The sequence below is a fragment of the Hylaeus volcanicus genome, chromosome 2 (assembly GCF_026283585.1).
Source record: "Hylaeus volcanicus isolate JK05 chromosome 2, UHH_iyHylVolc1.0_haploid, whole genome shotgun sequence".
NCBI classification, from domain to species: Eukaryota; Metazoa; Arthropoda; class Insecta; order Hymenoptera; family Colletidae; genus Hylaeus; species Hylaeus volcanicus.
In genome coordinates, this window is record NC_071977.1 from 7,509,816 (window position 1) to 7,524,891 (window position 15,076).

Consider the following 15,076-nt stretch of genomic DNA (forward strand, 5'->3'; position numbering starts at 1 on the left):
TGTCGCGAAAAGTTTGCAGATTTACATGATCGCTCGACCGATTACTTTAATCTCTATCTCGGGACGAAGGATACGATTAAAACGATGTATTTGCCGAGGAAGACAGGAAATAGCCATGCTTTATTCCTTGGGAGAACGCGAACGACGCATAGCAGTTCGTATCAAAAGATTCTCGTAATCATAGCGATTACAGGTGTAAATATTGACATTACGAAAACAAGCAGCCGTCAGAAATTTGAGGCTGAGTTCGATACTCCTGAAGGCTACCCGATAATGGAACGTCTTTCAGAACCTCCGGGCGTTGGTAGATTAAACGATAACCCAATAATCAGGAAACTTTCCAAGTTTCCAACAATTAGCAGGGATAACTACAACCTGACACTGAAAATTCGTTACACAATAAGCATAATTTTCTAACGGAGATAATTCATCAACGTTGAATATTTAAGGTAAGATTCCGAAAATCTCTTATACCGACAAATTTGTCAAGAGAATTTAGACGAAACTTTTTTATTCGAAGACCCCTAAACTGCCTGTAACTAAAGCGAGTTCGAGCTCGAAGAAGATGGAAGACGATCCTAACCGTTGTGCCGTGTACCATCTTTAAGAACTCGGAGAACACAGCGTCCATCGCTGGCTGGAACGGTCCAGGTGCACAATGGTGTCTCGAACCCGCTTGGTCTATTCGTTACGCGTCTGCTAGAAAAACAGCGAGCGCAGTTCCACGGCGAAGCCGAGGCTCGCGCGAGATGATCCCGCGAAGCAGCGCAGGATCTTTTCGTTCCCGTGAATGCGGTGCATTAATCAAGCGCCGCGGGCGCCTGACGTCTTAATCCTCGCTGGCCTACGCACCGTCCTTTCTACGCCCACGCCCTCTGTGTACCCATTAAATGGCCGCTACGTCAGCGATCGCGGCCCTTGTGCACGGGCCTTAACACCATTGTCGTGGGATCGGAGGTCCTCTTCTTTTCGCGATCCGAGCTAACGGTACCCGGTTGGTTGCGTCGACGAGTATCGATATTCGCGCGAGATGGTGAACGCTACATGGCGGCGGTTGTTCATCGCACCGGAAAACGGGGAACAGTTATGTCGGAGACGCCTCGGGTAAAAAGTCGAGGGGAGGGAAGTCATTTTCAGTTCGTTCGTTCACCCGGGCTCATTCTGAAAGTATATTCTGGTTGGATCAAAATAAAATATAGCACTATAAGAAGATAAAGGCAGAAAAGACAAGATTCAATGCAGGTATGAGCGAAAACTCGACGCTGCATTATGCAAGTGATTGTATATCCACGTAGCTAGGGACGGTAACGGAGCCACATGGCTCCGGGTGAGTGATCTCGAATAAACGGCAAATTGACACGGCAAAATAAACGGCAATTCCATAAGAGAAATAACATAAAATGTTCATTCTGATATATGTGCTGTTTGGAGAACGCGTGGTACGCATCCGTATCCTTAGCCAGTAGGCCTCGAATCACCAGTTCGAATCCTTCGATTAAATGTGTATCATTCCCAAGTGTTGCACTCACCCTCCGCTCTGCAACGGATCGTTAAAGGATCATCCATCGAAATTGAAAACCTGCTCCTGGTCGATCCAGCTACCAGACGGTCACCAACACCGAATGAACGATTTCGAACGAGACACGCACTTTCGCTCCCATTAACGAGATCCTCGTAAACGCTCGGACCCAGTCGATGACCAGGTAGCCAAAACCGCACCGCGGTGGGGAGAAAGGTAAGGAAAAAGGAGCGAACGCGACCTAATCTCACGGTGCAGGCATCGTTTCGTGGGTGTCATGCTTTCACTTCGGTTCAGGTTGACTGCAGAAGGCGATTGGTTCTCGCTGGGCTCCTCCCAGAATCCATTAAGAGCCGAAACGAAGAAACACAGCATTAATTTTAAAACCAATCCCGGAGGAGAAATCGGGCACTGGCTGCCATTCGTGCGAGTTGCTCCGCGCCGTGGAGGAAATCCGTCGAAAAAAAGCCACCTTAATTGCTCGACCCTTCCCCCCGGCGCCCCCCCCCGCGGATCGGAAACACGCGAGCTGGTTCACCTCGAGGGATCGGTCCTTGTTCTGTCCTTCAAACGCTCCTGTCGATCGTCGATCAACTGGTGGCGAAGAGAACGATTCGTTCCCAGGAAAAATATTCCTATTATACTACTCGGTGACCGATCTATCTATTCGAATACAAACATCCCATTCGAGTTCGAAATTATCCCCAGGAAACTAATCAAGCCGACTAAACGAAGACAATGGTTCTGTTACATCCGCCCCCCTTTTGTCGTAGATTATTACAGTTCCGTGTCGCGAGTATCAGATGCGCGGACCTCGCACAGCTGAACTCGGAACCGGATGTCCAAGCTGACTCAGCTGATAGCCATAAGATCGACAACTAGTATCGTACAAAGAATCACGTTTATCTTAATATCATCGTTGTTCTTATATATATGTGGATGTAATCCAAAATTCTATAGTAAATGTGTATGTGTGTGTGTGTGTGTGTGTGTTAAGTCTGAACCAGAGTCATTCCAATATAAAATAGCTCCTCATCACATGGTAAATAAGATAAGATGCGCTTTAAACGAAGACAAGATCCCGAGAAAGTCCCAGGCGTGCTGCGATATAACAGTTCCTACCCTTCACCCATGCCCTACCGTCCGGCACGCGACCCCGTGGACCCTTCGGAAAACGTAATCGCGACGCAAGTTTAAATCAATCGACGGTTGTACCAGCGATCGCCGCAGAGTCAGCCCTCGTCGGGGGTGGCGGAGACGCATCGAGCGTCGTTAACCCCTGCTCGCTAACTCAGCCAGCCCCCGCGAGTCGCGATAAGGCCGAAAACGGGGAAATATCGAAAGATAAACGGAGAAAGGCGCGAGGACGAGACCGGACAGAGAAAGGTCGAAATGAGAAACGTCGAAGGGGAGAGGGGTAAGGTCGAAATCGAGCACAAAAGAGATGAGGAAGGATAAGGAACAGAGAGCTGGGAATAAGAAGAGAGTAAGGTTTAGGTAGCTACTCTCGCTCAGGTTGAAACGAAGGGAGCCGCCCTGTGTTTGTGCTCTCGCCGGGGAGCACAAAGAGAAATGGCGTGGTATTTATCAGTGCTCACCCCCTCTCCCTCTTTTGTCCCCTTTCCAGAATCTCCCGTTCCTCTCCGCAGCTCCCCCGGCGTACTCTCTGTCTCTGTCTAGCGCTCCTACGCTGCCTTGCTTCCATTTCACATCCAAATCCATTCGCCTGGCTGCCAAACCATCCCTCTCCCCCGGCAGCCCTCTCCTCTAAGCTCTCTTGATGCCCTTTCGCGCACCACATATATGGCCACTCGATCTTCTCCTCCGCGGGACTTTGACAGCTGTCTAATTCACGTTGCGCGCCCGTTCACCTGTGTACGTGGATTTCCTCGCGCGTCGTTCAATAGACGACCGCTGAACAGCGGTGCGAGGCGCGGGGGTGGCTGGGTACGTTGGAAAAATGAAAGGGGTTGGTCGTGACTCCTGCGAACACACGCGGTGTTCTTTTGTTTACACTCTGCGTTGGTTCATCGGCGCGAGGGATTTATTCTTCTTTGGATAGTTAAACGCTCGGGTGTATTAGAAGCTATCATCGCGAACATTGTGCTCCACCAGCCCGGAACGAACGCAGGGAAATAAAAATCGCGGAATCGGCGAAAATTCGGACGGGTCGTGCTCGCTTATTTGCAGAAACATAAGCGGCGGCGCGGATCACGAGTCAAAACATTACGTAAGGTTTTTAGAAGAGGAGGAGGAAGACTAATAATCTCGAAATAATGTAAGCATAATAAATGGGCGAGCATTAGCGGGGCGCTCGGCAGCCGGCTCATATTTTCGGTGGCGCTGGCTTTGACGTAGCATTACTCCAAAGTGCGTTACATATTACTACCATATATACACACACAGTTCGCGGTGTGCACGCGTGCTCGTCGTGCACGTGCACACGTGAATTTTTACGGCGCGCGATGGTGTGCCACTGCGCGTAATATATTCTTCCAACGAGTTGTCCCAACAGAACGCATTCCATTCCGTTTCCTGTTTTCTTCGCGGCCATACGTCGACCGGGCTCCTGGCACGGTCTTAACGATCGTGGATCATAAAATACAGTACTTGTTAATTAAATGACAAATACGCCCGGGCCGCATATTATTTAAGCGTGAACGTATGGGCCGCGACGCGCGGATTACGATCGCGGACGTTCCGCTCCCAACAAATTGCTGCCCGGGCCTGGTGGACAAAACGGGGATAATAATTCGCGATCAACCGCCGAGGAAATTATTATTAAGAGCGATTGTCGAGTGCGCCGGTGCACTCGTGAGTTATGGCGCTCTGTCCTTTCCGTTTCGTTTTTTCTTTCAAATTATCCGAGACGCCGGGTACATTCCTCTCGAAGCCAACGCTCTCCGCGAGGTAACGTTACAGATTTTTAAGAGCTGGGAGCTACTGACTTCGGAAGAAAGTCTGCGTAGCATACCAGAGTAATTACTTAATTGCTGTAATATTTAAATTCCACTGAAGTGTAAACAGAGATCGAGCTAAGATAAATCTCGCTGCAGTCGTGCAATAATGATAATACACGCAGAAGGCCTAGAAACTGCAATTTGTTGTGCTTCGCAATTATATTTCTCGTCCCTCCTCAACCAAGTATCCATCATGGAGGAGGGACTAGAAATATAATTGGGAAGTGTAATAAATTGTGTAATACTTCTCGAGCTTTCGATATATTTATTTCGAGTTTCCTGGGATGGTACGCCACTGGGCACAGAAATCGCAGCAAGAGAAATTCGCACGCTCGAGACGACCAAAGAGGCGAATATTCTTCCCTTTACTCCAAGGACCACGTTCGTGGCATGCACGCGACTCGATTCGAGGCTCACACGAAGACGACAGACTCGAAGTAGCCGCCGGGCAACGAGAAGCAGAAGAAGAAGACGACGAAGTGGATGACGATGAGGCAGAAGAAGAAGAAGAAGAAGAAGAAGAAGACGACGACGAGGAAGATGAAGATGGGGCTGAAGAAGAAGAAGAAGAAGACGAAGACGAAGAAGAAGAAGAGTAGGGAAGGCAAGAGTGCGCGCAGTCAACGGGTACAGAGACTATCCGAGGTGCTGGTTGACAGCAACAAATGCCTCGGTGCGGGCAAGACGGGGAGCTCGCGCCCGGGACGCCGGTTGCAGGACCAGCTTGAGATATTACCAGGCAGATGCGGTCGCGCGCTGATCAAAGAAACGCTCCTCACTGAGAGAGATTAAATGGATGCTGGTGCGCGCCGGCAAACCACCACGCTGCGGCTACAAATAATAAGTCGAGAGAGAGGAGCCTGGGAGAGAGAGAGAGAGAGCCAGGACTGCGAGGCACAGGCTGCTAGCCAGAGCCCTAACTCGGATTTGATACATTCCCATCTTGAGGAGTATTGCTCCTGCCGCCGTTGCTCCCTCGGAACCTCCTAACGCGATTGTACTGCTGCTCGACCAGAAATGAGGTCAGCGCCATCGACTTTTCGCGAGGAAAACGACAGCTGTCTAAGCATGTCGCGACAAAGATCGTCAGAAGGTTGCAATTTTCCATTAATTTTTAACCCTTTGCACTCCGAATTATGTTTCAATTTCGTTACCAGCAGCTTCCAACGCATTTAAGTGTTTCATTTGAAATTTATGGTAATTATTTAGAAGTTTTTATATTCCGTTCTATGCAAGCTGTGCAACGTCGAACATTCGACACAGTCCTAGAATTCCTCTAAACGCGAGCGTCCTCTCTCGCAGCATCTTCCCTTATATCTTTACTAAAGCAATCACCCAACGAGCAAGGGCGTTCGAGTAGTTTCCAAAGGAGCGAGCAAGTTGACTGCAATAAGGCAACACGGAATCGTGGGGCAGTAATACCTCGCCGTAATTGGATCGCCGTTTAAAGATCACGTGGAACGAGCCAAAGGGGATCGGAACATCCGTTCACGGATCGGAACGCGGTATTAATCGGGACGAATGGAAACCACCTCGAAGATACTATACCTGTCTCCCGAGCGCGGTGGGCGTTTGTCTTGAAATTCAATTAATTCCCTGACGATGAGTATCTAGTAGAATAATGAGAGTGCGTCTCGACAAGCGTTATCATCGCCGGATTGGCCCGGCCTCCCGCTTATTTAGAAGATAACGACGCCTGTTCGCTAAAACTCACTCTCCTTGAATGGTGTTGTCATTCGTCGCGTACCTCCTATCCTCCGAAGACATCGCGAAGGGTCTAGACGCCGAGTGAACTAGCCAATGAGAGAGACCCTCGTCTCCTTTCAGCCGTTCTCTTCCTCGCACTCGTCCTTTCAGGTTCCTTTCACCGTCACTCCAACGTCCCGCCATCGTCCCCTCGTTTCTCCTACGCCTGGTCCTTCCCCCGTCCCTCTTTGCCCACCTCTACCTTCTCGCTCGGGTTCTCGCGATGAGATATGACTGCCACATTATCACCTGATTATGTTATCACTTTGCATCACCCGTTCCTTTGCCACGCCGGCTGAAACTACCGTTTATCACGACCGTGAAGATCTGCCGGCGGTGAACGGCCGCTGGAACGCTCCTGGCTTGCCAAGATGGTCTAATAATTCCAGCTCGGGGTCAGCGGAACGCCTATTTGTTGCTTCGATCGGTCCCCAAGGTGTTTGTCTTCATTTTCTTCAATCGTGTGGTGAGAGGTATTGACCTTGACGCGGTAGCGATCGTGGGGGAGGAAAGTCCTCCAGTATCAAACATTCTGGACGAATGTTCCCATTCCAATTCAACCTTTCTCTGCGTGAACCAAAGCCTACGCTGTGCAAGCCTTGCGTTCGAACCCTGCGTTATCTTAAATAGTCTCTAAGTCGTCTAATCCTGATCGATGAGTCCGAAAGACTGAGTCCTTCGAGGCGGAGCAATAAGTTCTTCAGGCTTGATATAACCTTCTACCGCTGAATCTCTGCGAGGTTGCTACTATATCAACACTGCAAAATAATTCGGTCACCAAATGTTTTTTAGCGAGTTTCGACATCGTCGTTACATTCCACGACACCCCATTCGTCACAAGATGAAGTCCATCCACATAATGTCACCACGGCGTGTTAAATTTTGTTATATACACCTCGACGTGTTGTTTCTGGACGTCAGCCACGCAAAATTCGCGAGAACTCTGCTACTTCAACCGAGATACCAGACATGCGAACGTCGTCTCCTAGCTCGAACGTTTCTTCCTACCCGTGGAACAACACGGGTTGCTGGGATGGTCTCGTATCTCTGGAAAATTACCATTCAGATCAATTCGAATACAAAACGGTTCGGCTCGTTTTGATTCGAACGGAAATCCAAAAGCAATTATAGAAAAAAGGGGGGGAAGGAGCCCTGGCATGGCTCTCCCCTGTTCCTGTACAAGATTAAAAACCGCGCAAACATCCATCAGGCCGATACGCCTCCCCGAAGCGTATTCGATCCAGGCGGTCCGTCTCTACCAGCAATTTCGAACTTTTTCCAGCTTGCCTCGGTGGAATCGTGCCGGTTTCGTGGCCGAATGGAGATTCGGGGGGAAAAAAGAGATTACGCGGGACAAGCATAGGCGGTAACTGGATCCGGTATAAACGCGGTCGAGCAGACTGCGAGTTCAGGCGAGCATGGCGTAGCGCTGCGGGACCATCAGGTCGCCCACAGCTCATCGCCAAGCGATCACATCTCATCGCCTCGTACCATCGCAGACTATTACAAACAGAGCGTCCCCGTCGCTCCCTCCCGGCCCCTCTCGCCCTCGGTGGTACCGTATCGCTCCCTTTCTCTCCGCTCGAGCCCTCTCTGCTCGCCCGCTTTTCAACCCCATCGCGATTCCACCTCCAGTCGTACGTATCACTGCCGGCTCTATCAGCATATCCGACCGCTTAGCACCTACTTCCCAGGAGTGCGATACTGCTCGTAACTCATTTGAATTACACATTTCCCCGGGTCCCGCGAAATAACACGCGCGAGGATCCGCGAGGACGCAAATTGCGCCACGGCGCTCGAATCCTGCACGCACACCGCGATCGCCGATCCACCGGTGATTTTAAGCAGGCCCAGGTGAGCACCTCGCTACGGCACGCTTGGGTCTGATCGGATTGCGCGACACTTCCTACCGCGCCGCGGAATAATCGCGGGAAATTCCTTGCGCTGGTGGAAACGTCCAGAGGGTGGCGAGCTTTTCCTGATAAGGCGTGACAGATCGCCGTTGATTCAAGCATAACTCTTTAACCCTTTCCACTCGAGCACTAATAATCAGGAATAATGTTTGTTTAGGTTTAATTTCGAAACTCGAAGTGTCAATAAAATGATCGTCGGTGAGGCAAAGGTGACCCGATTCTCAAATCACATCTAAGCTTAGCATCCGTGGCAATGAAATACTAAAATCTCGAGTTGCTGGTAGATCACAGAAAAAAAGGTCTCGAGTCCAAAAGGTTAAATGCATTACAAACATTATTCGACGAAAGAAACGAGTTCTGCAAAAATGGGATAAAATCAGAAAACTTGCGCTTCGTAGAGAAGCAAAACCGAGAGCCGCGTATCCCTGCTGGAAGCTCGCGCTCATCGACCAGCTCCCGAGAACGGTGGAGGACTCGACGTAAAAAGATTAGAGCTTCGTAACTGCTCGGAAAAGTAGCTGTTCCGGTCTCGAGAGTATCGGCAAGAAACAAGAACGCGGACGATGCGCGAAAAGTGGCTGCTCATGGCTCTCCGCTGTCTACGGGTCCCTGGCGCCTAGCTTCGCTAATCGCGGCCCATTAAAACGCCCTACCGGCGCGCTCCTGGATCGCGAGTTCGCCCCGCAAATTTTCTCACCCCGATCTTGCTGGTAATGTCCTAACTTTCGAAACCACGAAGACCTGACCGAAGTGGTTCTTAACTCCCAAGTATCGGTAAGGTCGGCCCCGAATGCCTGGCGCCTCGGGCGTTTCCGAGATTCCTCAGCTTCTTTCGCTACTTCGATAATTAGATGTTCCATCTTGATAAATCTTCAGAATTTTTCAATTCACGGAAGACGAGCTGGAAGAACGAAGACGTTACTATTTTTAGAAAGTATTGGAATATTGTTATTTTTCCCTAGCGTTTGCGTTCACCTATCATTGAAATATTTATACCTTCGCCTTACTTTTCCAAACTAATCATGCATCAGCCTAATGAACACGAATATTGACCACGGTCGAAAAAAACAGCCCCCTTAAATAAATTAAGCCCTCGTTGGATGTTCGTTATCTCCCCGTCCTCGTACTTTTCTTGGCCCCTCCGTACAAATGGAGAGACAATAATCACAAGGGGCAAAGCAGACATCGATTCGACGAAAGACTACCCCTGACCGAAGCCATTTATTAGTGGAATGGCGTACACGCGTGGCTGACGATCATCGGTGTCGAATGATCCTTTATAGTTAAGGAGCTAAATTTGTAGCAAACTAATTTAATCTCTTGTTTATACAAAATGATTGCTGAATTCTTAAAAGGAATGCCACATTTACAATTGTTAAGTAAATTAAGTCCATCCTTTCGTCCAGAGAAGTTTATTAGTAAATACATGCATACTATCTTTATCATCTGGCGCCAGTCGAATGGCGCCAAGGATCTTCGCGCGTGGAAAGCCCGCATAATTCCGCCAGCGTGGTTTTCATTAGCGTTACGGACAGTAGGGCGGAAAGTATCGCGAATTCGATCATAAATCTGGGGAAATTTCCGCGTTGAAGGAGCGCTAGCTATAGCCATTCTCTCGGCAAGATATCACAGCGTCTAAAGAGTCGGGGTGTCGAGGGACGAGGGGATGAAGCTAAGAGAAACGATTCGCGCAACGAGGACCGATTCTACGGCGAGCAAGAATTTCCCTAATTATTATAACCCATTAATGCGATGAGCGTTATTATTTTAATGCCCGTGTCTGCCGTCGGCCCCGGGGCTAATTTGCTTCCCGTGAAATCGATTGTGCCGTGTGCGTTTGCACGTTCATAAATAATCAGGCCGTGTTTATGGGATGAAAAATCGGTGCCGGCTCGGTAGCGGCGCGCCGTCCGACGTTATAATAAATCCGTCGTTTCGCGGCTCTCTAACGAGTGCTAGCCGCACGGCTGTCGATTATATCAATCGTCTCGAACAGAAAGCATGCGGTTTTCCTTCCGCGATACCCGACGTTGCGCCCCGTTAATCCCGCGGACAACCATGCGATTTGTTTCCACCGTTAAGTATGCAACGAGGCCTATAAAGGACTATGACGAAAAAGAAAAAGATGGCGAAGCTGTTGCCGAACTTTCTACTATTTTAGAATGTATTCAATTTTAGAAGAAGAAGAAGAAGAATTGAGAACAAGAATTCATCGGAACGGTATAAACCTTGAGCGCGAGTAACGCGCACGCATTGAAATTAGTCGATATTTTTTCGAAAGGGTTGATCCATCATGGCCGACCGCGGGTTCGGAAAAAGTCACCTTGAGAAAGGAGCAACGTTCGATTCCTCGTTCAAATCGTGAGCCTGCCGTCGAACGAGCCCATCGTGTGTAACGTGTGCGCACGGATTCGTTGATAGTTATCATAATAATCCTCGCATTCCTTGCAGGGTCATCGTTAACCACCCACCGATACATGAACTGGCGTCGAACCACGTGTCCTTTACCGGCCACGGGACACGGTGAACTCCGTTGACAGGAGTTTCACGGTTCCACCAACAGATGGCCGTCGTTTAAGCGTCGTTTTCAACCCCCTAAGCCCGAGCCGTAAGCCGTAAGTCTGTTGTTGGTCTATCCTGCGGGCGGCGGTCGGGTATACGGTGGATGAATTACCGACCCGACGTCAAAACGCGAGGATCAGCTTTATGGCCGCTCGTCTAAATAAGTGGCTACGACTCCGTGCTCCCTCGTGGCTGCTCCGCGACGTGTTTATATTTGTCCTGCCTGTTTCGATCCACTTCTTTAAATAACACGTTCCACGCCGCGCGGATCGATCGTCCGTGACGGCAGATTGCCGGGATCGATCGGCGTGCTACCGCTGGAAAATGATAGCGATTTCACGGATACGAGAACGCCTCCGACGTTTTTATAGTTGCAAAACGGAGTACGAAAAGAAAACAGTAGAAGAAGGGGTGCAAAGAATAGATCACGTGTTTATGTCCTCGCAACGCAATGGCTCCAAGTGCGTGGCTACAAACTGAAAAAAGGGGTGAGAAACTGCGACGTGAATCACAAAACAAATTTGATATTATAAGGTAAGATAATGAATCTCACCTTGACGGTCTCCTAACAAGGCAAAATTGTGATCTCGGCGGATCTTTGGCCAGAGTCCACAAAATGTTAAATTGGTAGCGCAACCTTTCGCGGAACAGGGACACCGAGGATCGCCCGATACGCGTACCGTTATCTATCAAAAATGGCTCGGTTGCATACCGAGGATACCAACTGCTAGGCGAACGATAGAGGACCTCGGCGGGAGGGGGCAGAGAAAACAAGCGGCGAGTTTCTTTGAAGATTCCCCGAAAGCTGGCGACCACTTCGCCCCACCAGCAAGACGCCAGACCGCGTGATTGCAGCAATTTCGCCTCATTACAATTACGCTAATATCCAGCCATCAATTAGCCGAGGCTAAAGAGGCTCGCATTAAATAGCTAATGCATCGGCGTCGTCGCGGGCCGCTCGTTCGCTCGCCACGGCTGGGATCAGACGCCGTGGATGATAGAAACGATGATGACTGCCGTGAACTTGGGTTTCCACGGGCCGCCTTAATGACTGAATTACACGTTATGATTGTATCGCAACAACCGCGACGCGACGCGACTCGCCGCGCCGCGCAATTTCGTCCACTTATTAACCGCGGGGAGCCGTTTCGTGCTTTGATAATTGCGATCTATGAATCACCGTGATTACGTAGACGGTAGCAAGCGATAGAAAATCGCTCGACTGTAATGCGTCCGCGTAATGGGAGCTTTATTGCGTCTCCTCCGCGAAACTGTTTATTATGTCCGCGAGTGAGAACCGCTGTGATTACAGGAGTACTGCAACTCTAAACGATGCACGTCCACCATTCTCTGTTCTTTAGATTTCATTGCTGACAAATGACGCAGGGATCGTTGAAGTGTTTTAGGTCGAGTAGCCTCTTATTTTCTTAGAAAATTGTGTAACGTTAAATCCAGATTCTTCGATTCGCGAGACGCTAATTCCGATCGAATGTCAAGTCTGTACTATACCTCGGCTAATAGACAGCGCTGAGATGTAAATAACGGAGATTCCAGGCTGCACAAGCCATTAATTCTCGGTACGTATGAATGACGGGTGGTGGTATCACGCGAACGATATTCCTCTTTACCGCAACGGAAAGATAAACCGAAAGAGGGTTCAACGTTTCACGGCACGTGCTATGATTCTAGTCGCGACGAGGTCTTTCCGCGAGTAGCACCGCGAGCGTCGATAAACTTGATCCTGTCTGATTTATGTTTTCTCTTTTTAGATCGTAGATCGCGACGCTCCTTCAATTTTATCGTATCGGGTGTACGAAGACACGTAAACGAGGAATAAATTGTCACCGATCCGTGACGTCTGCGATGGTAACAGATTGTGAACCATTCTATTCGTCTCGGAAAATAACCGTTCAAATTATTACCGTACGTCAAACAAATTAAAAACGAACGGAAGCTTACGGTGCTTAGAGAATTTTTCTCGTAAACGATTTCTCTTTTCCTACTTCTATTAAACCATGTACGAACTTTTTCGAATAATTTGCTCTCGGACGAAGGCCCTCGGGACGCAAAATTTCGCGCAGCGGGTACTAAATGTTATTTCTTTGCGTCCCGTCATCGGCTCGTATTTTGATGATTTATCGTCGCTTGTGTGCGATGCAATACCCTCTACCGAGGCCGTAAGTGCGCGTTTAAACGATAAATCTCGGCAGTCACGGTAGGAGAACCTTTTCAGGTCGCGACACACACACAGAGGGTAAGCCCTAAGCCAGCTTCTTTTGCTTATCGATATCTCCACGGATAGGCACTGTTGAAAGTATTTAAATATCCACCTGAAAAGAATCTTAGGAATACAATAGAGTATGAATAGTTCGAATCTCCTAATTCTTTTATCCAATACTACTTAACCTGTGCAAATCGAATTGGAAAAGCCTCGCATTTTGTTTCTATATAACAAGAACTTACTTTCGTTGAATTTAAACTAGTACTTATTTTCGCAATTTCACCAAATTCATAAATCTGAAACTCATCTTCAGAATTGATTTATTTGGTTTCTTAGTGAAGAGTCCTGAGAGTGCTAATCAACGTGTTAATTCGACCATTTATGTAATCGTTACCCGCAATTATGAAGCAATGGCAAACCTCTCGAATTTGATCGAAAAACAATTAGTGATCCAAATGGACATTACTGGCTGATCGATTGCAATTATTTTCGCGTTGAGTCTCGCGAATGTCGGGGTTCCATCCTCTCGGCTAGACGTCGGCTAGCAGCGGTGTCTTTCAATTACAGTTTCCTGCCACTTCCGTGGACGAGAGCGGATCGATAATAACGCGATAAATCTGGCCGGGTTTTCACGGTCGGTTATAGCAGTCAACTTATTCTTTCGGGTGTTCGTAAACAACGTGACAAATGCCTCGCGCGGCCATTAATCAACTCGTCGTAAATTTGCCCGGCACTTCGAGTGCTTTAATTGGAATTAAAACACGACCAACTCGTTTTATTCGCGCATTGATCTCGGATTACTGCAGCACAACCGCCATGCCAGTCGTGAAATTCGCGCAAATAGGATTACAACACCCCGGATCATAATAACGGAAGCCAAGAGACTTTAAACGAAGAAGTTGACTCGAGTGGAAAGAGTAACTCTTTTTATGCGTGCACACTGATAGCTATTCTCCTAGCACTTCTAACTGTTTCTAAAGATCGAATAGGAATCGTTTCATATTAAGAATCTAATCCACGAAAACACTTCTGGTGGCCTTGTATTCCGTCGCGTTCTGATGCAAGTATCGCTGTGTTTTTGTTACAGATCAGCGAAAATACAACGATGAGATCGTTCCCTGACCACGAGGCAGCATTTTTTCTTCGTCTGGTGTCGACGAACGCAACTGCAATAATGTTGCAACCGTAGATTCGAACTTATAAGGGAGTAGCTGAAGAAAGTCAAAGCCTTACACGGGACTTCGCGCGAAATCAAGATCTCGGTTTTAAGGCGGGGGACACGGGGGTAATGGCGTGTGCATTATTCTGATAAATCGCCCCCCGGCTGGCGTCAAACCTGACTGCCGGCTGACAGGAACCTTGGTCAATCGTATCTACCTCTACGCAAGACGTTCGCATTCGCGACCGCGGCAGTTATTCGACGAAAACCCAAGGGAATTTTCGTTTCCTTCGACCGGAAATCTAAATTTTAAAAACGTACCATTATTAAACTTTCCTTGGTCGATATATGGTTGCTTGTATTGTGAATCATAGATGTATTGACACTAAACTTACCACGACAGGTCAAATAACCGTTTCCAAACTTTTGTGAACTGTTCTTATGCAGTCAGTCCCATAAGTATTCGTACCCTCCATGTTTATTGAAGAAATTTGCCCAAATTAAATTGTAGGTTTGATATTTCCATATCAATTTCTCATTATGAATAATTTATCGAAGATATTAAGCTTACATTTAATTTAGACGAATGTGCTCAACAAAAATAGTGAGTACAAATAGTTATGGAACTGGCTGTATGTAATATATAAATTACAAACAATTGTTTCATGCATTATTCAATTTAGTACCATGTGAAATATTTGTTGCATCCAATTGAAATAAATGTCTTTAAATAGAAGTAAATATAAATGAACACGACATTATAAAGTTCACAATTGAATAATAACAAGAATATAATTCAGAGACTTGTAATACCGTTCATGTCCTGAATTCCATCCAATTTTTGAAGAATTCTCTAAACTATCTCTCCTAACTCCTTTAAAAATACGCATCGTCGGATCATTCTCGACGAAAGAGCGAGATCTGTTCTGAAGCGAAAGGTATCGAGGACGGCGAGCGTTCCTTCGCGATTAATTTTCGCAACCGAGCGTGCATCCA

At 47.9% G+C, this 15,076-nt stretch overlaps 1 long non-coding RNA gene across 1 annotated transcript in view; it reads left to right on the forward strand.

Moving 5' to 3' along the window:
• The window catches only part of LOC128872352 (uncharacterized), an 86,685-nt gene extending 71,921 nt beyond the window's left edge, over positions 1-14,764 (forward strand). Inside the window, exon 3 of the long non-coding RNA XR_008456153.1 lies at positions 14,009-14,764. This is a non-coding gene — a long non-coding RNA (uncharacterized LOC128872352). The remainder of the gene's footprint in view (positions 1-14,008) is intronic.
• Positions 14,765-15,076: the final 312 nt, after the last annotated feature.